Source organism: Cricetulus griseus, chromosome 3, assembly GCF_003668045.3.
Source record: "Cricetulus griseus strain 17A/GY chromosome 3, alternate assembly CriGri-PICRH-1.0, whole genome shotgun sequence".
NCBI classification, from domain to species: domain Eukaryota; kingdom Metazoa; phylum Chordata; class Mammalia; order Rodentia; family Cricetidae; genus Cricetulus; species Cricetulus griseus.
In genome coordinates this window covers 110096094-110119467 of record NC_048596.1, presented here as the reverse complement: position 1 = coordinate 110119467, position 23374 = coordinate 110096094, and positions in this window count along the sequence as shown.

The following is a 23374-nucleotide window of genomic DNA, read 5'->3' as shown; positions in this document are numbered from 1 at the left end:
CAATAGCAGCAATTTTTCCACTCATTCTTCAAATTCTGCTTAGTGTTCATTATCACTTTTATTGACTCAGCCCAGCTGTGGCCACCAGCCCAGCTCCATCATTCTGTCATGGAGACTCTGCTATGTAATTTGTGGTTTACAAAGGAGGGAAAGTGTTGGGACAAACACAAGAGACGGCACGTCCGTTCTCTTTGAGGTAGGAACTCAGTCTTCTTCCAGTCCTGGGAGCAGGAAGGTGCATCCTTCCTCCTTCTGCAGACTGTGTGTCAATGTGAGGGGAGAACTTTAGCAAAGCAGCCATTGCTCCTCAAAGATGGACAGACTCAGAGATGATGTTACACATTAAGAATAGGAATAAGAATTATGCCATTACAGGAAGCTGTATGGGTGGACTGTATCGATGCTTTACAGATGCCCTTGGTTTGAATGCTCATTTTTAATTATCAAATATTAAAAACTGCGCTCTGTTGATCCCTACATCCTGCCCTGATCACCTCCCTGTCAGGCTCCACCATCGCCAGATTATTTGAATCCATTTCAGGTTTTCCTAAAGCAGGCCCAGCAGGTGGCAGCTGACAGGGCAGGGCACAGGTGGCACAACAACTCCTGTTACCAAGTGGCCAGCTGGCCTACCAACACTAAGCATCCAAGATCCTGGTCAGGAATGCAGGGAACTCAGAAGCTAGGCATGGAGGCCTGGTATGCACCCTTATAGGAGGATCCTCTCTGCTGCATTCCCAATTGTATGCTTTGCCATTGTGAGGAGTATACCTGCCAGGTGGTCTCATGCACAAAAATGTTCCCCAAACCAGAGCAATATGACAAGTCCATCACTGGCCTTGCTCTCTGCCATTCTGTTGGGGATGCAAACAGACAGACACAGCCAGGTTTACCATTCCTAGTTAGATAGCTCTGTGGCCTTGAGAATTTTACTGAGCCCATCTCTGCCTACATTTCTCCATCTGCAAAATGTTTCATTTTTGAAGATACTGTTTTTTCTTTTTTTCTTTCTTTTTTATTATTTGAATTAGAAACAAGATTGTTTTACATGTCAATCCCAGTTCCCACTCCCTTCCCTCCTCCCCTACCACTCCCCCAACTAAAACCCTATCACATATCCTTTCTGCTCCCCAGGGAGAGTGAGGCCTTCCATATGGGGGTCATCAGAGTCTATCATATCCTTTGGGATAGGGTCTAGGCCTACCCCCATGTGTCTTGGCTCAGGGAGTATCCCTCTATGTGGATTGGGCTCCCAAAGTCCACACCTATGCCAGAAATAAGTACTGATGTACTACAGGAGGTCCCATAGATTTCCGAGGTCTCTCACTGAAATCCACATTCCTGGGGTCTGCATCAGTCACATGCTAGTATCCCAGCTATCAGTCTGGGGACCAAGAGCTCTCCGTTGTTCAGGTCAGCTGTTTCTGTGGGTTTCACCAGCTTGGTCTGGACCCCTTTGCCCATCACTCGTTCTTCTCTGCAACTGGATTCCAGTTCAGTTCAGTGATTAGTTGTGGGTGTCTGCTTCTACTTTCACCAGCTACTGGATGAAGGCTAGAAGATGGCACAAGACAGTCAGAGGATACTGTATTTCATAATTATATAACATAAGATGAACATAAATGTAAAATATAAACACATAAGGCAAAAATTTTACATAAATGTGTGCCATATGATACATATGTATATATTCACACAAGCACATGGCACCAAGAGGACAACTTGGGAATAAGAAGGGAGGAAAAATAGAGAAGGAAGTGAGGGCAGAGTGACTAAAATCATTATTATACATGTACAAAACTGTAAAATAATTACAAACAGAAAAATGATTAATTACAGGTTCTTTATTGTCCCTGGAGGTCATTAGACTTTACAAGCTGATAGCTGACTGTTCCTCCAGGGGACTGCAGAAGAAAGCCTGTTCCTTTTTTCCAGCTTCTAGATGTCCCTCCATGCCTTGGCTCATGGCATCTATCTTGCATTATTTCAATCTCTAGTTCCATTACTCCATCTAATTCCACTACTCTGTTTTTCTTCTTTCATAAGGACTCTAGTGATTACAGGCTAAACAGAATTACCTTGAATATTCTTCACATTTTGAGATCATAGACTTAACCTCATCTGCAAAGATGCTTTTGTCTTATAAGATGATATCTTGACAGGTTCTTCTAATAAACGTATAGGTATCCCCAGAGAACCATGATTCTAAAGAGTAATGCATTTTTATGGCTGTTTTACACTATGTAACTGAGACTCAGAGGAGCTATGAAAGGCTTAAAATGTTAGATAGGAGATACAAATTTCAGTTAAAATTATAAAACCTATGTCTTTTTTACCAGTGGTCTTGTAGACATAGAAATGGAGGCTGTGGACTTTGCTTCACAGATCTACTACAAAACTACCCCCCCATAGGTCTAATGCACCCTTGCCCCATTTGTGGGTGTCCAAATGACGAAAGCAGGCTTGGGGAGTGAAGAGGAAAGTCCAACTCTCATCCCCCTCTGGTTCCTGACTATGGATCAATGTGGCCATCTTCTTCATGTTCCTGTAGCCATGTCACACCTTCCAGGATGGGCTATTCCTTATATAATCAACCAAAACAAAACCTCCTTTAAGTTGATTTTGTCAAGCATTTTGTCATGGCAATGAGAATAATAAGTAATGTAACACCATTTCCCATTAAGGTACTGCTTCTTGTAAGCACAGCTCTGTCAGTAGGAAAGCCCAAAGGAGTAGATGAAGTATCCTCTCCACTCATCTTAGATGCCAGGACCAGACTTACTGGTTCAGGGTTCAAGTTAAAGGTTGCAGCAGCCTTCCACTATGCCTATGGCTTTAGATAATATTCATTCATTATGCTGTTCTTGTCAGCTCTTATTCCAAATTGTGATCATGTATTATCTTGAAGATATTTAATCAGTGTTTTACTTCGTCAATTCTATAACCTATTCAGAAGAGGACAATATCTTCCCTCCTACCTGTTTTGCATTCACAGCTGACATTTCTGTAACAAAAGGGAGCTGAAAAATCACACAAGTTCGTTTAATATATGGCTCAAATACCATGGGATCCTTTACTCAGGCATGAAAGTAAATGAAACAGTTGACTCACTATTTTTAAAGCAAGCTTCATGAAGAGTACATAGTAGTGAAGGACTACGATACAACTGACAGGATGTAACACTAATAATCTTGGAAAAGCTGGCAAGGCCTGTTTAGTGATGTCTTCTCTACACCCTGTCTTCTCACAAAGCAGTCTACTTATTTCTTCCTGGTTTAGGGAGAAAAACCTCACCTGAAGTTTTATGACCTACTTAAGGGAATGTTTAAGTAAGTTCAAGGTGACTTTTCTGCTTCTTCAATTTTATTCAACTCATTCAGCTTAAAGCATTTGCCATGCAAAGGTGTGTTGGCATGTTAAATATCTCCAAGTGAAGTGCATTCTGAGCCCCGTAAACATCATGTATCTCTAATTCCTGGGACATGTTAAGCGCTTGGCAATCACATGTCGAATGGATAGATTGATTAATGCATGAGCTGACTAGCTTGTCAGAAAGCTGAAATATAATTTTCTACTTTATTTATATTATGATTACTGAGCTTGGCAATGTCTAAACTGAAGTTGCCTGAGAATTTTCCTAGAATTTCTTTCATTTGAAAGATGACTAACTATTAAGATTCATTCAAGAAGTTAAAACAACTTAGTAAAGTGAATAGGTGAGTGGTCAGAAGAAAACAACAAATGATTGGTTAAACTCTGGAAATACTTTCTTCCTAGGAAAGAATCAAGACAAAACTGACCTCCAGCTCCAGTTCAATCCCCATCAGGCTGAAAACTGAGAGAGAGCTATCTCCAGGTTGTGCCTGCATCCCTACCATGCACTGGACTCTATCCCTTCAAGACCCACTCTGCTGTCCACCACCACACACCTGAACATTCTCCCCATGGCCAGCCGTCCCACACAACCCAAGGAGACTGCATAGGCACAGGCACAAACCACACCAGTTGGAAAAACAACAGAATACATAGGCACAGGTATAAACCACAATAGTTGGAAGAAGAGGTACGTGCATAAGCCACACCAGTTGGAAGAAAAGATGAGTAAACGCTGGTGTAAGAATACCTTCAACAACTGAAAGAACAATATGGCACAACCAGAACCCAGTGATTCTACAACAGCAAGACCAAAACATTCCAGTGCAGCTGAAACACAAGAAAATTAATGTACTTTAAAATTACATTATGAAGATGACAGAGGCTCTTAAAGAGGAAATGAAAAACTCCCTTAAAGATTTTGAGGAAAAGACAAAAAATGGAAGATATAAAAAAAAAACAAGAAAAAAACAGATGAAGGAAAAGGTTCAAGACTTGAAAACTGAAATAAAAACAATAAAGAAATGCAAACCAAGGGAATTCTGGAAATGGGAAATCTGGGAAGGTGAACAGGACCTATAGATGCAAGCATCACCAAACGAATACAAGAGATAGAAGAGAGACTCTCAGGCATTTAAGATACAATAGAGGAAAAAGTTTCATCAGTCAACGAAAATGTTAAATACATGTATTTAATTTATATTTAATATGTAGCATGAGTTCTAATTGCTCTTAATAATAAAAACCTGGAGTCAGATATAGGGGTAAATGCTGAAAGATCAGAGGGACAAAGGAGCAAGCCACAGTCACACCTTGCCTCCATGATTTCTCAGGCAAAAAGAGAGTGAGCTCCTACCTCCTTGCACCTCATTCCAGCCAAATCACTTCCCATCTCTCTCTACAGACCTACAGACCTTTATTGTTAACTAGTGGCTAGATCTGCCCTCTGATCTTCAGGCAAGCTTTATTTGTTAGAGTACGAATAACATATCACCACATTTCCCCTCTTTTGTCTAAAATAAAAAAAGAATGTTATAACTAATACAAGAAAAACTATATACAATAAGTTTAACTGTATATAATACATACAGGCAATAAATGCATCAACAATGTCTAGTCCATTAGCAATTGACAAACTTAGAGAAAATACTCCATATCTATCATATCTTGATGAGTCCAAAAATAGTACCTAATTCCCTTTCTATTCTAACTTGCATCACTAAAACGGTCTTGTAAGTCTTTTAACCTTATATACTTTACGCCTCTTTAGTGAATTTCTTTTCTCGAGCTGGTAACAAGCTCGAGAAAACTATAAATGTAAGGATAAAGTCTTCAACTTCATCAGAGAACTGAGAAGGAAATAATATCACCTGAGTAAACAGGAAGCCCAAGCTAGCAACTTACATAATATTTGGGAAATGATAGAAACAGCTGGCTTCCTGAACAATCACCCAGGTTCTTCTGCAACACTGGGGCATCAATCTTTGGCCTAGAAGCCTAGCATATCTGACAGACTTTTCTGTGAATCAGGATTTTCTGTACTGCTGTGCTATCTTGTCTTAGCAAAGTCCAGCAGTCATTTCTTTTGCGTCAGCAACCATTTCTTTTGTGTCTGCCTGTTCAAACTGGACAGCATACTGTCAGTATTCAAAGCAAGAGGACTTTCTTTGTGGCTTATTTATGTCACAAAGAAAGTAAAATCAATGTGGAGTTTCTTCAGTGCCCATCATCTTCTCTAAAGTATATTCTTGCTGCCAGGAACAGACATGTCTCATTGTCATAAAAAGAAAAGAACCTATGTTATTAAAACATCTTAAATGACATATACTGCATATTGCTGAAGTGTTTGAAGACAAACTTTCTATCTAAAACATATATTTGTTTGACCTTGTAAACATACCTAATATGACTACAAGTTTTATTGTAATAGGTGACTAATTGCTAACCTGGATTTTCTTATTATCCTACATAGTTGGTATTAATAAATTTCAAGGGCTAAAAATTTGTACTACATTGTTTTTTGTTTTTGTTTTTCTACTTTCTTTTTTTATTTGAATAAGAAACAAGATTGTTTTACATGTCAATCCCAGTTCCCACTCCCTGTCTTCCCCTACCCTTCCCACAACTAAAACCCTACCTATCACATATCCTTTCTGTTCCCCAGGAAGGGTGAGGCCTTCCATAGGTGGTCATCAGAGTCTATCATATCCTTTGGGATAGGGTCTAGGCCTACCCCCATGTGTCTTGGCTCAGGGAGTATCCCTCTATGTGGATTGGGCTCCCAAAGTCCACACCTATGCTAGGGATAAGTACTGATTTATTACAGGAGGTCCCATAGATTTCCGAGGTCTCCTCACTGAAACCCACATTCCTGGGGTCTGCATCAGTCCCATGCTGGTATGCCAGCTATCAATCTGGGGACCAAGAGCTCTCTGTTGTTCAGGTCAGCTGTTTCTGTGGGTTTCACCAGCCTGGTCTGGACCCCTTTGCCCATCACTCGTTCTTCTCTACAACTAGATTCCAGTTCAGTTCAGTAATTAGTTGTGGGTGTCTGCTTCTACTTCCACCAGCTGCTGGATGAAGTCTATAAGATGGCATAAGACAGTCATCAATCTCATTATTAGGGGAGGGCATTTATGGTAGCCTCTCCTCTGTTACTTAAATTGTTGGTTGGTGTCATCTTTGTAGATCTCCAGACCTTTCCCTAGTGCCTGATTTCTCTGTAAACCTAAAATGTCTCCCTCTATTATAGTATCTTCTTTCTTGTTTTCTTCTATTCTTCTCCTGACTTCTATTCTTCTGCTCTCTCATGTCCTCTTCACCCCTCCTCTTCTCCCCTTCTCATTCTCCCATCTCCCTACCCCCTCCTCCCTTGCTCCCAATTTGCTCAGGAGATCTTGTCCTTTTCCCCTTCTCCAGGGGACCATGTATGTGTCTCTTAGGGTCCTCCTTGTTTGCTAGCTTCTCTGGCAGTGTGGATTGTAGGCTAGTATTCCTTTACTGTATGTCTAAAATTCACATATGAGTGAGTACATACTACGTTTGTATTTTTGTGATTGGGTTACCTCACTCAGAATGGTTTCTTCTAGTTCCATCCATTTGTGAGTGAATTTCAAGATTGGTAGCTCTTCTGACATGAGACAAAGATTTTGGATTTTACTTTAACAAATATCCTTGGGTTTTGAGAAGGACAGCCACATTCTAACTCCAAAGCCAGCTTTAATTTTTAATTGGACTAGGACTACAAAAACACCATTTGCATTATAAGTCTGTGGAGAAAAGGAGAAACAAACATTTGGGAATAATTTTTCTTGAGACATTTTTTTCTAGATGACTTATACTTTTTCCTCACCTGTCTTATTTGTCCAATGTTCTTCATATTCTTTAGCTGGATGCCTTCATTCTCCCCCTCATCCCCGCACAAAAAAGCCAAAGCCCTTCCCCAACCCAAATCTTGGGGAAGTTTCCTTATGGCAAATTATATTTAATCAAATGAAAAGCATTTGTTAGTTTTAAAGTTAGTTTAAACTGAACAGCCATAATGTTTGATGAACTATCACTTCTTCTAATCAAGATGTCTCTCTTGTTCAAACCAAATCTTTATCAATTTTGATGTTATCCATAGCTTTTCTTCTCCTGTGGAAGTAAAATCTAAACCCCTTTCCCATCTTAACACACATTCTGGTTTCCATTCTATGGTCAACACATCTTTAATGCATACTGGCTGATTTAATTCCATATTTTTTCTATTATTCAATGTCTCCCTTCAGCTGTCTTTCCTTTCCCATTATCATTTAGAAAATTCAAAGTTAATAAACATTATTCAACCTATTTCTGGGGATCGTTATTATCCCTTTCTGTTTATTTAACATATCTTTTAGAGTTCGATTTGATCTTTCTGTAACTGCTTTTTCTGTAGGATTTGTGGTATATTTGCAATATGCTTTATATTGTAATAAGCAAAAGACTGTATCATTTTACCAAAGAGATATGCTAGAGCATTGTCAGTCTTAATTTGTACAGGTATACCCATGATGGACATGACTTCTATCAAATGTGTAATTACCAAGTCAGCCTTTTCTGAACTCAAAGCAGTTGCCCATTGAACTCCTGAATAGGTAATAATGGTGTGATGTACAGATTTTAATTTTCCAAATTCTACAAAATGAAACACATTCATGTGCCAGATTTCATTCCTTTGAGTACTCTTTGGGTTATTTCCTGCAGGTAGTAGAGTTTGGGAATATAAAAAACAAGTAGGATATTTCTTTATAATATCCTTGACTTGTTGGAAAAGTCTTTTTTCAAACCTTCACTATTAACATAGTTTTTTGCTTGTTTGTCTGATTTTATGAAATTCTGAGGCCTCCAGCACATTTCCTATCACTGGTGCTCTAAGGCCTGGAAGACTCATATATGATCTGATTATATATATATATATATATATATATATATATATATATATATGATTCCTATTGCTGAGATTATGTCTTGTAACTGAATAAATAATTATGTCAATTCAGCAGCTTCAATATGCAAAACAACTCTTTCTGTATATTGTGAAAAAGTAACTATGCTGAGAGGTTCTATAAAATCCAGTTATACCATGGCAATAGTACATAATTATGACTTTTGGACAAAACCATAAGAGCTTTGAGCCACTTAAAGTTTGTGATTTGTAACCTGCCTTTCCTGATTTACTTGCATCTGTATAGAATGTAGGTGCTCCAGATGTTGGTATTCCCCATACAATGAGAGAAAGGATCTAATCAGTTCTCTTTATAACTTGAATTCACTTGCTTTGGAACACTTGTTATTAATCTCTCTCAAAAATTACTTCAAGTTCTTTGCCAGGGTTCACTTTCTTCCCATAATTTGTGAATCTCATCAATAGTGAAAGGTATTAGTTTCTGCTGGGTCTATTCCTGCTAATTGACAAAGTCTCAGTTTTCCTTTTAGAATAATCTCAGAGACCCTTTCAATGTAAGTTTTTTTTATTTTTTTTACTTTGTTTATGTGGTAAAAAGATCCATTCTAAGATAATATCTTCAATCTGCATTAATATTCCTTAAAAGGAAAATAACCAGAATTGAAATCAAGTTTTAGATTCAAATGATCCACAAGTGCATCCTGTAATTTCTTTTCCACCAAAGCCAATTCTCTCTCAGCTTGAGCTGATGATTCTCTTGGACTATTAAGTCCTTGTCACCATCTAAGGTTTTAAACTGAGTTCACCACTGTGAGCCCAAAAGTGAGCCAAACTTAGGAAATATGTCCTAGCAATATTTGAAAGTCATCGAGAGTCATCAATCAATCTCTCCTAATATCTACATTTTAGATCTAATTTTCTGTAAACCTATTTTGTAACCTATGTTCTTCTTTATATATTTTCAGGAGCAACTTGCAATCCCCAACAAGGCAAAGTTCCCTTTACCTCTTCAATCATCCTCTCTAAAGTATCAGCATTTGAATCAGCTAGTAAGAATCCATGTAATGGTAAACTACAGATTGTTACATATTATTTCCAACAACTATCATACAAAATATTGTCATAGGATGGGGTTATTTAGCTTTCACCGTGGGAAAACCTTCCATTGATATCTCTTAGAATGCTGAGAATTATTATAAGTAGGCACTGTAAAGGAAATTTTTCTGTCTGCTTCTTGTAAAGGTATAGTGAAGAAATAATCTTTTTAAATCAATAACTATAACAGGCCTTCTTTTAGGTAATAAAGAAGGCAAAGAAATTCCAGACTGTAGATAACACATTGGCTGAATCACCTTATTAACAGCTCTTAGATCCATTACCATTGTCCAGATTTCTTTTTAATAACAAATAAGGAAGAATTCCAAGGGCTGATTGATTCTTCAATATTCAGAGTATTTAGCGTCTCCTATACTAGTTGTTCTAAAGCCTACAGTTTCTCTGTTGTTAAAGTCCATTGCTCAATCCATACAGGTTTGTCCATCAACAGTTTTAAAGGTAGGGCTGTTGGTGCCTTTGAAAATCAGCCATTGTTGTGCCCTATTCTTTTACAACTTGAATGGCCAGTGACTGTTCTTTATATAATACCTTTCAATATTTTTCCCAGAAACATATGTTAATTTATGGTTTGTTTCTAAGATTGGAGGAATGTTAATGTGAGTATTCCATTGCTGTAACAAATCATGTCCCCATAAATTCATTGTTATGTTGGCCACATATGGCTTTAATTTTCCTGTCTGTCCTTATGGCCCTATACATTCGACCCATCACGTGCTGTGTATTACCTGAGATAAAGTTCCAATCCCTATAAGCTGAACATTTACATTCTGAGGATGTCAATTTAGATGCCAAGATTCTCATGCAACTATTGTTACACCCACCTGTGTCTACAAGACCTTCAATAACAAGGTCATTTGTTTGTATTTTTAATTTTGGTCTTTGTTCATTTATAGAAATTTGCCAAAGTATTTGCTTTATGGTGTCTCCCAAATTTTCTGTTCTCTCTTCTATAGCAAATTGAAAGGACTCTAAGATACCATCTTATACCAGTCAGAATGGCTAAGATGAAAAACGCTAGTGACAGCTTATGTAGGAGAGGATGTGGAGTAGGAAAGGACACTCTTTCACTGCTGGAAGGAGTGCAAACTTTTACATCCACATTGGAAATCAGTATGGTGATTTCTCAGAAAATTGGGAATCAATCTACCTAAAGACCCAGTGATACCACTCTTGGGCATAAACACAAAAGATGCTCAATCATACCACAAGGACATTAACTCAACTATAATCATAGCAGCATTATTCATAATAGCCAGAACCTGGAAACAATCTAGAAGCCCTTCAACAAAAGAATGGATAAAGAAAATGTGGTACATCTATACAATGAATCATTACTCAATGGAAATAAATATTGACATCATGTAATTTGCAGGTAAATAGATGGAACTAGAAAAAAATCATTCTGAGTGAGGGAGCCCAGACACAGAAAGACTAACATAAGTTGATATTAGATGTAAAGCAAAGGATAACCAGGCTACAATCCTCAGCCCCAGAGAAGCTAGGTAACAAGGAGAATCCTAAGTGTGATGCATGGATCTACTTGGGAAGAGAAAATGCATTAAGTGTCCTGGGTAAACTGGAGGATGGGGGGGAGTAAAAGGGAAGGGATTAGGAATGGAAACATGAGGGATCAGGATGGTCAAGTTGGGGGAAGGACCAAGGGGAGAGTAATGAAAGAGATATCTTGATGGGGGGCATTATGGAGTTAGGGAAAAATCTGGTTCGAGCGAATCTCCCAGGAACCCACAAGAATGACTCCTGCATTAGTAGAGAGAAGGGCTGAACTGACCTTCCCCTGTATTCAGGTTTGTGACTACCCTAATTGTCATCACAGAGCCTTCATCCAGTAACCAATAGAAGCAGATACAGACATCCACAGCCAAGCACTGGGCTGAGCTCTGAGATTCCAGCTGAAGAGAGTGAGGAGGGATTATATAAGCAAGGTGGGTCAAGACCATGACAGGAAAACCCACAGAGACAGTTGACCTGAGCTTATGGGAGCTCAAGAACTCTGGACCAACAGCTAGTGAGTTGGCATGGGACAGATCTAGGTCTTCTGCATATGGGTGACAGTTGTATAGCTTGGTCTTTTGCAGCTGGAACCCCTAACAGTGGGACCAGGACTGTCCCTGATGTATGAGATGGCTCTTTGGAACCTATTGCCTATGGTGGGATGCCTTTCCCAGCCTTGATTCAAGGAGGAGGAGCTTGTTCCTGCCTCAAATTTATAAGTCATGCTTTGTTTACTTCCATGGGAGGTATTGCCACTTCTGAATGGAGATGGAAGAGGAGTGGGTGGAAGGATAAAATGGAGGTGGGGGGAGGAACAGGAAGTGAGGAGGGAAGGAAAACTGTTCTTGGTATGTAAAATATATGATTTGAATAAAAGAATCATGTCTGGTCCCTCAACATTCTACATTACTCTGCTATGGTGGAGAATGTATTTTCTCATGTATTATCAGTAGATAGCTTTGGGAAATAAAATGATGCCTAATTCCTAACACACTATTCCCCAGTCAGTTTATATACATGATTTCTTTTTATGCCCTTATAATGTACATATTATTATTACCAATTTATAAAGAAGGAAATAAAATGTTGTTAACAATTCACAAGACTTGGAATTAAAGTCAGAAGTTGTTAGTTTACTAACTCATGCCCTTGAATATTCTGCTGTGTTGTCAATTATAGTTTCTATAAAAGCATACATTTTGTTATGATAAAGATCCTATCAAAAGTTATATTCAACGGAGAAGAAAGAACAGGAAGAATGTAATGACAACTCTGCCAGCTGCCTGGGTTCTGCGCCACTTTGGGGCCCTCAAATAACACACTGAGTCTTATATTAGTTACAATGCTGCTGGCCAATGTCTAGGATTTCTTATTTGCTAGCTCAGTCTTAATTATCAACCATAACTACTAATCTATATAGTTTTATAAGGACTTATCTTACTGAGGATGCCGGCCTTATGTGTCCTCTCTTCCTGGGATCACATGGCAACTCTCTCTCTTTCCTACATTTCCCAGAATCCTCCTTATCTCCTAGTCCCACCTTACTTGCTTTGTTACTGGACAACAGTGCTTTATTTGTCAACCAATAAGACAAACATATACACAGAAGGACCTCCCCCATCAGAGGCACACTGAAGAAGGGGGGGCTCCAGAAAAGGAAAATAGAGCTAATGGGTGGAAAGAAGCTGTCACCTATGTGGGCTAGTTTTGGAGAGAAAAAATGTTGTAGTAAGTGATTTAGAATAGGAAAATTGGTGGGAAGGACTGTTCTTAGTTGTAGCAATTTAAGAGTGTCAGTGAAAAGAATGGGGGTCAAGACCTTCTCCATGTTTGGAAGATATACTTTACTACAATCTCAACTCTTAGAGATCACTTTTGAGGCACAAAGAAAAGTTTTTTTTAATTTATTTAAACTGTTTTATAGTGCAGGTTCATTTGAATTGGCACTTATGTGGCTAGTCTATTTCCTTTGGGTTTCATATCACTTTCCCCATTTTATTCACACAGTGGAACTAATGGGTAGAAACTACTATCTTCATGTTGTAGACAAGAAAATTTTGAAACAGAAAAACTAGTAATGTGATAAAATTCACATAAAACTTAGATACCAAAGCTGGGACTGAACTTGGGTCTGAGAACATGAGACTCTGATATCAGTAGGTATGTTAAATTCATAGAAATTAGCTAACCCTATGAAAAGAATAAATTCACATAAATAAGGATCTGGAACATGAGCCTCTCAAGTTTATTTCATGTGACCTCACAATTCTCTTAGTGATACTTTTTCTTAACAAATATTAAATGCATTTTCAGGATATTTGACAACAGTAAGAGAAAGAAGGGAGATTCAGGAAGAGAGTGGCAATTTTCCTATTAGTTTATAATATTACTGAAAGCTGAGCATGAACCTGGCATTCTTCAGAAGCAAAGATGTATATGTATGCAATGAGATTTCTTTCAGACATTCTTTGAACTTGTCATAAAATGCAAAGCCATACACTGTAATTGGTTAACAGCCTTAACTTAGAAGGAAGCAACTTAGGTGTAAGCTCCAGTCTCCTTCTCAGCCTTTGCATGATCATTAATACCTAATGCTAACACTATGACCTTCAATTTTATTGTTTGTGAAATAAGGACAGATATTTCTTCCTAACTTGTGTGTACTAATAGGTTAATCATGCAAATGATTTAGCACAGTCCTGAGATTATGTGACTACAAAAGAAAAAAAAGTAATTCTGTTGCTTATAGATTAGCTTCCAGAACTTTTCTTTTATCAAAAAAAGCGCCATCCATTTTAACAGCATGATTAAATAAGGCATTTCCCTCTTTGGACCTTTTTGTTTTTAATATATAGTAGAATATGCTCATAGAGCCAACAAAATGCTTCAGTGGGTATACATGTTGCTGACAAACCTAGTTATCAGAGTTCAATTCCCTGAACAAATCTACAAAGGTAGATTGAGACTACTGACTCTACAAATTTGTCTTGCATTCCATGGCATGCATACTTACACATACATATTATTCATGTATGCATGTATACACTAAATAATAAACATTTTAGAAATATAATTGTCAATTTAGCAATGTGATCCAGGTACACATTTAACATTAACATGCCAGTTACCAGCCATAGTGATTGTTAACACCACTTTCTCTTGTCCTGATCACATAGTCCTTCATGAGTAATCCTGGATGGAATTGTTGACAGGAAATATTCTTCTAAATGAGTAATTAGGAATCTGTTAAAAGATGAAACTTTGCTATTTTACTAAGATGAAGCACTTCAGTCTACCTCCTGAGAGAAGAACTATTTCTAATCTGGGAAAGCAATTAGACTTAACTCTGATTTCCTCTACCACGCAGCTACTAAAGAGGTGGTAGAGCAATCTGGGGATAAAGATGCACACTAATTATCCTTAGAGTTGTTCCAGATACTGTAACACAGTCCAAAAATAAATATTTCAACTGAGCTGACCACAGTGTTTGATAACATAAAGCATGTACCTGCACAATGTTTTCCATTTCTCATAGAAGAAAAGCATCATACATAAGTGATCCACAAGATCAAGCAAATTCCTGAAATGAATGTTACCAACAAGCTGGATGAAAAGATACACCAGAAATCAAAGTATAATTTTTCCAAGTCTGGTGAGCAACATGATGTTGATTCCAGTTTGATCAAACAACCAAGCAACCAAGCATCTGAACATTGTTGAGCTGCTAGGGTAAGATATGTGCAAAACAACTAACAGAAGTATAGAATTTACTCTGATTGTGAACATTTGCAAATTTCTGTGATCTGAAATCTTCTACCAAGACTGACTTCAAGCTGTAAACAAGGTCCCCTTGAACATGAGCTTTTGTTGATGAGTGTAATTAACTAATGTAAGTCAGTACTCCCTGGCCTCAATGGATGTCTGTCTTTTCAGAAGTATTGTCAAATCTTTGATGTGTGCTCCACCTTCAACTACAAATGTTCTAAATAGAAATATTCTCCTCCAATTCCAAAGCCAGCAGAGTGTATTAAATTTCAGATAAGGTATTCTATCTTGTCACTGAAATCCAATACATGGCACCATTGCATCCACCTACATTTATCTGTGTCTCTGAAGAGCACTCCGCATTAGAAACCTGAATGTCTGTTCTGATCTTCACCTACACACCTTCTGAATAAAGACTTAGTGGGCTTGCTGCCAGAAGCATTTCCCCTGCAGTCACAAAATAAAACCAAGCTCTTCAGTGGATCACAGTTAAAGCAATAAGTAGTGGAGCTTTAAGACACCCCAGAAACTTATAGAAACATGAACACAGTTTAAAAACACAAAGCCAAACTTTTCCTGTTTAACATGATTATTCAAGGATATTAATGTAGGAAATTTAGCTCATTTCTGTGGAGATTAAATCATTCTCTTATAAGCTGTAAAGTAGACTGAGACCTTTTGTTCGACCAGTACATTTTTATTTAATGTATGTCTTTCAGAACAATGCATGTATGGGGTCATGGTGGAATATTACAAAATAAAAATATTTACTGTGCATAGACAAAGAACTTGAGAAACACTAGAGGTAGGTGGGTTTCTTCATGCAGAACTTCTCAGTACATTTATTCTAAAATCTATGTTGGATTGCTTAAAATTTTGGTGTGGTAAAATACCCCAAAAATAGTAAGATAAGAAAGAAAAGATTTGTTTGAGCTCACAGTTCCAGAGGTGATATAGTCTATCACAACTGTGAAAGCATGACAGCAAGAGTATGAGGTTGGCATACCAGTAAGAGCATGCCAGTTGGCATGCATTTCAACTGTACTCAGGAAATAAACAGAGATGACAGGCATTGGGGTCAGGTTCTAACACCTCAAAGATGCCCCCATGTATGCTAACAAATTTCTTCAGTCAATGCTCTACCTCTTAATTCAGAACCTTCTTGAACAGCACACACCAAAGGACCCAGGTGTTTAACTGCATAGGCCTGAAGGGTTAGTTCTTCTTCAAACCACAGCATATGCCAATGTGCAAAGTACTTCAAATATGTTAATTCATTTTTCATCTAATTTGTGAGATAGATATGATAATCAGTTGAATCTTTCTAAAGGAAAACAAAGATATAGATAACTTAATGAGCAATGAATTCAAACTTTCTTGAGTCCAGAGCCTGTGCTCTCACTCGCTGTCTTATCCTTTCCCTGGCAATGGGACAGACTATTCACTAGTTCCTGGATATGCTTGAGGAATACATTCTTTTTTTTTAGAAACAATCTTCTTTTAAATGTCAATCCCAGTTCCCTCCCCCTCCTCACCTCCCCTGCCTCCCCCTGCCCCCATCCCAAAGCCTTTCTGCTTCCCAGGGAGGGTGAGGCTTTCCATGGGGGATCTTAAACGTCTCTCATATCATTTGGAGCAGGGCCAAGACCCTCCCCAGTGTGTCTAGGCTGAGAGAATATTCCTATATGTGGAGAGGGCTCCTAAAGTCCATTAGTGTACTAGGGATAAATACCGATCCCCTACCAGAGGCCCCATACATTGCCCAGACCTCCAAACTGACATCTTCATTCAGAGGGTCTGGAACAGTCCTATGCTGGTTTCCCAGCTATCAGTCTGAGGTTCATGAGCAACCCCTTGGTCAGATCTGCTGTCCCTTTTGGGTTTCTCCAGTCTGGTCCTGACCCCTTTGCTCATCACTCCTCCTTCTCTGAAACTGGATTCCAGAATTCAGCTCAGTGTTTAGTTGTGGGTGTCTGCCTCTGCTTCCATCAGCTACTGGATGAAGGATCTAAGATGGCATATAAGGTAGTCATCAATCTCATTATCAAAAAGAGCCTCTCAACCACTGATTAGATTGTTAGTTGGGATCAGACTCTTAGATCTCAGGACATTTCACTAGTGCCAAAATTCTCTTTAAACCTGAAATGGCTCCCTCTATTGTGGTATCTCTTTTCTTGCTCTCTTCAATTCTTTCTCTGACTAAATCTTCATGCTCTTATGTCCTACTCTCCCCTTCTCCTCTGACTCATACAGGATCTGTGTTTGTCACTCTGTCTGTGTGAGCCTCTGTGAACCCTACTTAGTGGATTCTGTGGACCTGGACCGTGTTCTCATTGTGTCCTCAATCCCTCTGGCTCTTATAATCCTTCCTCATCCTCTTCTACAGGGTTCCCCTGCCTCTGTCTAGTATATGGCTATGGGTCTCTGTATCTACTCCAATCAGGTGACCAGTGAAGCCTGTCTGATGACACTTAGGCGAGGTACTGACCTATGAGTATAACAGAATATCATTAGGAATCATTTCACTGACTTTTTTTGCCAGTCATGTTTAGTTCTATGCTGGGTGTTGGGTTGTCCAAATTCTGGGTTTTGGTCATCAAGGCACTGACAGGCACTGGCTCCCTCTCATGGTGTGGGCCTAAGTTGGACAAGTCATTGGTTGGCTACCCCCACAAGTTCTGTACCACAATTTTCCCAACACATCTTGCAAGCAGGACAGATAGCTGGTAAGAAGGTTTTGTGCCTGGCTTCATGTCCCAGTTCCCCTGCTATGAGCCTGGTCTGGCATTGAATGTGGTCAGTTCTGGTTCCATATCCTCCATTACTAGGAGACTTCAGAATCAACACTCCTATATATTCCAGAGAGTTTCCACTGCACTAGGTTTCTAAGTCAACCACCAAATGGCCCCCAATTCTAGTCATCCCTACTAGTACTCTAGTCCTCCATCCTTTCTCAAACCTCATGTCTGATCCCTGCTGTTTGTATCCCTACCTGTCCCCAGTCTACTCACAAAATCTATTCTATTTCCTCTTCTCAGGGAGATCTGTGTGTCCCTCCATGAACCCTCCTTTTCACTTAGCCTCTCTGAATCTATGTATTGTAGCATGATGATTCTTTATTTAACTGCTAATGTTCACTTATAAATAAGTATATACCATTTGTGTCTTTCTGGGTCTGGGTTATCTCACTCAAGAGGAAGGAACTCTAGTTCCATCCATTTGCCTGCAAATTTCATGATGTCATTTTTAAACAGCTGAGCAATATTCCATTGTGTAAATGTGCCACATTTTCTTTATCCATTCTTTGGTTGAGGGACACGTAGGTTGTTCCCAGTTGTGGCTATTATAAATAAAGCTGAAATGGTTATAAACATAGCTTCACATCCATGCAACTTGACAAAAAATCCAGCTCCTTATTTACCACCCTCCTACCCAGAAAAGTTCAACACTTATAAATTTTTTAGAGAAAGGTATCTACAAAGCAATCCACTGTTTACCATTTTTTACATCGAGTGCATTCATTAGCATTTGCTTCCTTTGTTACCATGCTAAAAAGGCTCCGGTTGACCACAGGATAAGAACATCTGATTCTATCTGACTGTATGTAGAAAGTATTAAACATCACTCTCAGAAAATTATAGCACTTTCTACACGTTATACCCTCATGAAATAATATCATCAATGTAGGCTGATCCCAACTGGATACAACAGAGCAGAGGCTGTATTAAATGTGATAGAGTCATCAAATTTCCTGTTGGTTTCTCTAAAAATGGAGAATGATTACTAATATCCAGAGTTACACCCAAGTGATCCTGGCAGTATCCACAGATATGCTGTCACTGCTTTGTCTGCCTCCTGTTGATCCTACATCCTTTTCTTGTCATCCCTCTTCATGCTTCACTATCACTTTTACTCAGGCTTCTTCCCAAAGTGTGCTTTGCTCAGCTGTCAGCAAAGAACTCAGAATTCCTCCAGACAAAAATAGATGTGGATGGTGACTCTGAATACATAACCCAGCCTGAGAATATTCACCAGCTGACAAAGCCAAATCACTACGCTAGAAGAAAATCCTTGCTCTGGGATTTTCAGCATGGGAGTAAGGACTGACACTTAGCCAACTCAGCTCCTTGAGGCAACCCATACATATCCAAACCAGAAAAGAAGCTATATTGTCAAACATCTCATTATTCAAAACTAAACTAAGCCAGGCATCAAGTTCCAACCCAATGAAATCAAGTCCTCAAAGCTTAAGTAAGCATCATATGCCTTTGTTCCCAAAAAGCTATTATGGAGAAGTGACCCGCAGTATCTTCAGGAAGTCAATTGAGTGTGCTCTGTTCTCAGCTGGTTTCCATCAACAAGAGCAGAGCAAGTGTCCAGTCAGCCAAGCAGGTGGCAAATAGCTTTCCACAGCTGGTCACAGAAACAACAATCCACAGTGTAATTGCATTTATTGCTTCGAAAACAAAAGTCATCACTACAGTTAAATTCAGTGGTCCTTAAATAGTGATTGTGTAGCCTGAATCAAAGCAGCCTGGCACGTCTTTTGCTTTATTGCCTTTTTTATTTCCTCTAATGGCTAGGCATGCTTTACTTGGCATAGATCTGCAACTGAAACACTGCAGTCCCTGTTAGCTATTTACACGCTCTAAAATGAAAGAAAAGCAAAAAACAAACAAACAAACAAAACCCCAGAGAACTAACAAGTAGCGTTGGAGGGATGCTGCAGCTCTCATCTGAAGGCCTGAAGATGCAAAAAGCTGCTGAGTTGTTTCATGAAAGCACATAATCCATTTATGTCAAACCACCACAGCCACAGCTGCACACGTTTCACAAACATTCCTGACACACAAGTGATAAATTAAGCATTCTTATTCTTGATACAGATTGGAACATGCCAATGCAACATTTTCACATGAAAAAGAAGCCCCTATTCTTGACACCATGGCTAGCTAATAACATCACAATAGCTTCAAAATAATTTAACCTAAGCAAAGTGTAGTGCAACTGGAATGTGTCTATTTCCTTTATCAGTGCAACAGCACTGTGGGACTCATTCTTGGAAAGAGAGAAGCTGGTAAGGGTGAAGACAGAGGGGAATAAGAAAAAAGACCAACCAAAACAGAGACTTGGGACTGTCATCTGCAAGTGATTTAATGAGAACACAAGCAAATGCATATATGGCCTTCTGCAGTCAGTGTGATCACTACTATAGTATGTATGATTTAGGGTGATTAAGTATTTAGGGGAGCTGGGGAGTGAGATACTAACACAAACCACTCCACCCTCTCTCACTGTGCTCCTGTAATGCATTCTTTCTGCCCTTTGGACATCACTGATTTTCAATGAGGATAGCTTATAAACAAAATTGTCTCTGGAATAATACAATGTCCAAACCTAAAGTGGTCAATTCATCTGGACTTTGTTTGAAGTGATGGTATCCTTTAGAACTACTCATTAGAAAATTACTACATTTTGAAAACATCTCAAATTTTTGGTAAGAAATGGTTCTATATAAAGCATATCTTTCCAATCAGTTTAGATACCAACAAAAAAGTGTTCATGTGTCTATTTTAAAATATGGTATTTTATTTTATTCATTGTTCACAACCTGGGGGTTTCAGGAAACCCAGTTCAATAGGAAAATGTTATTGGTTGACAAATAAAGGAATTCCAGCTCCAGTTTTCACAGATGCCTGTGGCACCACATCATCGAAAGATCCATAAATCCTTGACAGGACTTAAGTGGAGCACCCATGTCTGCCAAGAGTAACAGTGGGCCAGAACAAAGGTAAAGATGGTGAAATTCCCATGCCTGCAACCAAGATGGATGGTCTGGGTGGAACAAGTTAATATGTTTTATGGCAATTGTGGTTGGTTGGCATATGTTCTTTTGTGATACCTAAAAAAATAATGTTTAATATTATTGAAGTACACTATAAGCTAAGCAGTATCAAATTACTTTAGGTAGTTCAAGACAACTTGGTATTATGCCCTCAGTTAATATTGTGTCTATACTGCCAGAGAAAATTCAAAAAACATTCATGAAATAAATGAACGGCCTTTTGAATAAAGTTTCCAAAGCCAAACTAGGCCCTGAGTTAGTCGTTTATAATGCAAATTAATAAACAAATTGTTTAAAATAAAACATTTCTTTATTCACAGGCTTAGAGTAGGTAAATTCTTTATAATAAATTCTTTGTTATGGTTCATTTTCCAAATATGTATATACAATCTCTAAGGCTAAAATAGATTTCCCAAACCAAAATTTGAATCCAAAGGTAAAAAGCATGAAACACAACATAAATTTTGCTATTTAAATTTATGTGAACTTTTTCCCATGCAATTAAAGCCACTAATGAAACGGTAGTGTCTGAGAGTTACTTTCATACAGCTATGAATTATAGGGGAAGTACAAACAAGACAGACTCTATGCCATCCACATGTCAGCTCATAGTTCAACCCATGCTCTCTACAATGCAGTTTGTCGTCTTTATCTCCCCATGAGATTACCATCTGAGATGAGAATGTCATTTTGTTAGTCTATGCAACTACACCCTATATTGGGAATTGTCTGGGTCCGCTGCTCCTTAAGTGTTTTCTAGGTATTACTGAATTCATTTTATACTTTAGTTAACGTTTTAATGAAATCTCAGCTAAAACTTATCACTTGTATGTGTTTGAAACCAGCTCTGTGACTCTTTTTCCCTCCTGTCAGCTCTTCTATTTTATAGCTACCATAAAAACACAAATGATAAAAGGCTGGCAGCCTCAAGGCAGGAAGGATTAGGACAAGTATTAAGCAGTAATTCCAGAAGTTGTATTTTTTTTTATTTTTTACTATGGCCCCATCACTGAGCCTTCACAACATTCTCAATTATTGTCAAAAAGGCTTTGAGCTTAAAGAGTCACCTTCAAGTTCATGCTTCTCTTGTTGCTCTTCTGCCCCAAAATATCAGATCCTAATAAAATTTAAGATGATGTGATTTGAGTCTTGACAACTAACATCTTTGTCTTTCTTCCACCCATGCTCCATCTAAGCCTTACCATCATTATAAATACTATTTATATATGTACATCTTTTCCTGTGTATACATTATTTTATCAACAACCTTTCTAAAAGAACTAGAACTCTGAAGCTACCAGAAGACAAAGGTTTAAAAACATATCAGGTTAAAAGAAAGGACTTTTTAAAAAATGACTCCAATATTCTTGAAATTGACAAATGTGATCCCATGAAGTTAAAAGGTTTCTATATAGCACAGGAATAATTAGTAAGAGAATGTGTTGGTTATACATCCAACAAGGTATTAGTATCTAGAATCTATGAGGAAGTCGAAAACTAAACACCAAAAATTCCTGAATTTTCTAACCAGTAAATGGACTAATAAATTTAATAGACGTATGAAAAAGTGTCCACCATCTTTCCTCATCAAGGATACACAAATCTAAACTCTCTGTTTGACTTTGATAGCATGTCTAATATGACTACAAGTTGATTGTAAACTAATGTGGGTTCAGAAAGAAGGTTTACAGTGGCCTGGTTGAGGCTGACTAATAGGATCTGAGGGCAAACAAGTTACTTAATACATGTATCGTTTTTCTCATGGTTCTTTATTCTTCAAAAAAGAAGTCTCTTCATTCCCTAAAGTTCCTCTTTAAAAGCTTCTCTCCAAGAGTTTTCTCCTCAAAGGTTCTTTCTCTAAAAGTGCTCTTGGATTCTCTTTAGATGTTCTTCTTAAAAATTCTCATCCTTAAGGGGTTGGGACAGGGGGTCAGTGGGGGGAGGGTAGGGAGAGGAAACTGAGATTGACATGTAAAAGAAGCTTGTTTCTAATTTTTTTTAAAAAAAGATACTTAAATAATTCTAAAAAAAAAAATTCTCCTAGATCCTACAAGGTTTCCAATTTATATACCCAATACATATACAGTTAGCAACTCTCTGACCATAGGGCATGAATGCCTTTTAGAGCCAGGAAGGCAGATAAAATCTTGAGAAAAGCAGGCACCTCATCTCTTAGGAGGCATATGACTTACAAAATATCCAAGCAAACTTAAATTGTAGTGGGGACATGACTTGAAAAACATGACTTGTAAAATGTGCTGTTAACTGGTTAAAAGGGACTTCTCAGGGCTATATCAATGGGAAAAACTAAGGCTATGTAGTGTGAGATCTGGAGGGTTCAGCTGTTGCCTCTGATGCCTGGATGAGAAGGAATTTCCTCTCCTGGGGCCTTTTTGAGACTATAAAGCACCCAGTATATTTTCACCATCAGAAGTTAATTCTGGTTGGTTGATACCTAGAATATTAATTGCTACTTCTATAATAGGTGACTAATTCCTAACCTGTATTTCATTGTTATATAGTTGGTAATAATAACTTTCAAGGACTAGAAATTTTCATTACATTGTGAAATGGGCTGTATAAGGACAATACCTTGAGCAAGATTAGAAATGCATGTACAGTATGTTTTAACAAAATTAATCTAATTTGTATCAATATACAAAATTTGAATACAATACACAAATGTCCAATCTAGCATAAAATATTTAAAACTAGTAGTTGCTTTTTAAACGTAGATTCAATAATCTACCTTTAATCTTATCATATCTATATCCTCCTTTTTTTCTTTTCAGAGTAGATTCAATTATCTACTCTTTTATCCTATCATATCTGTA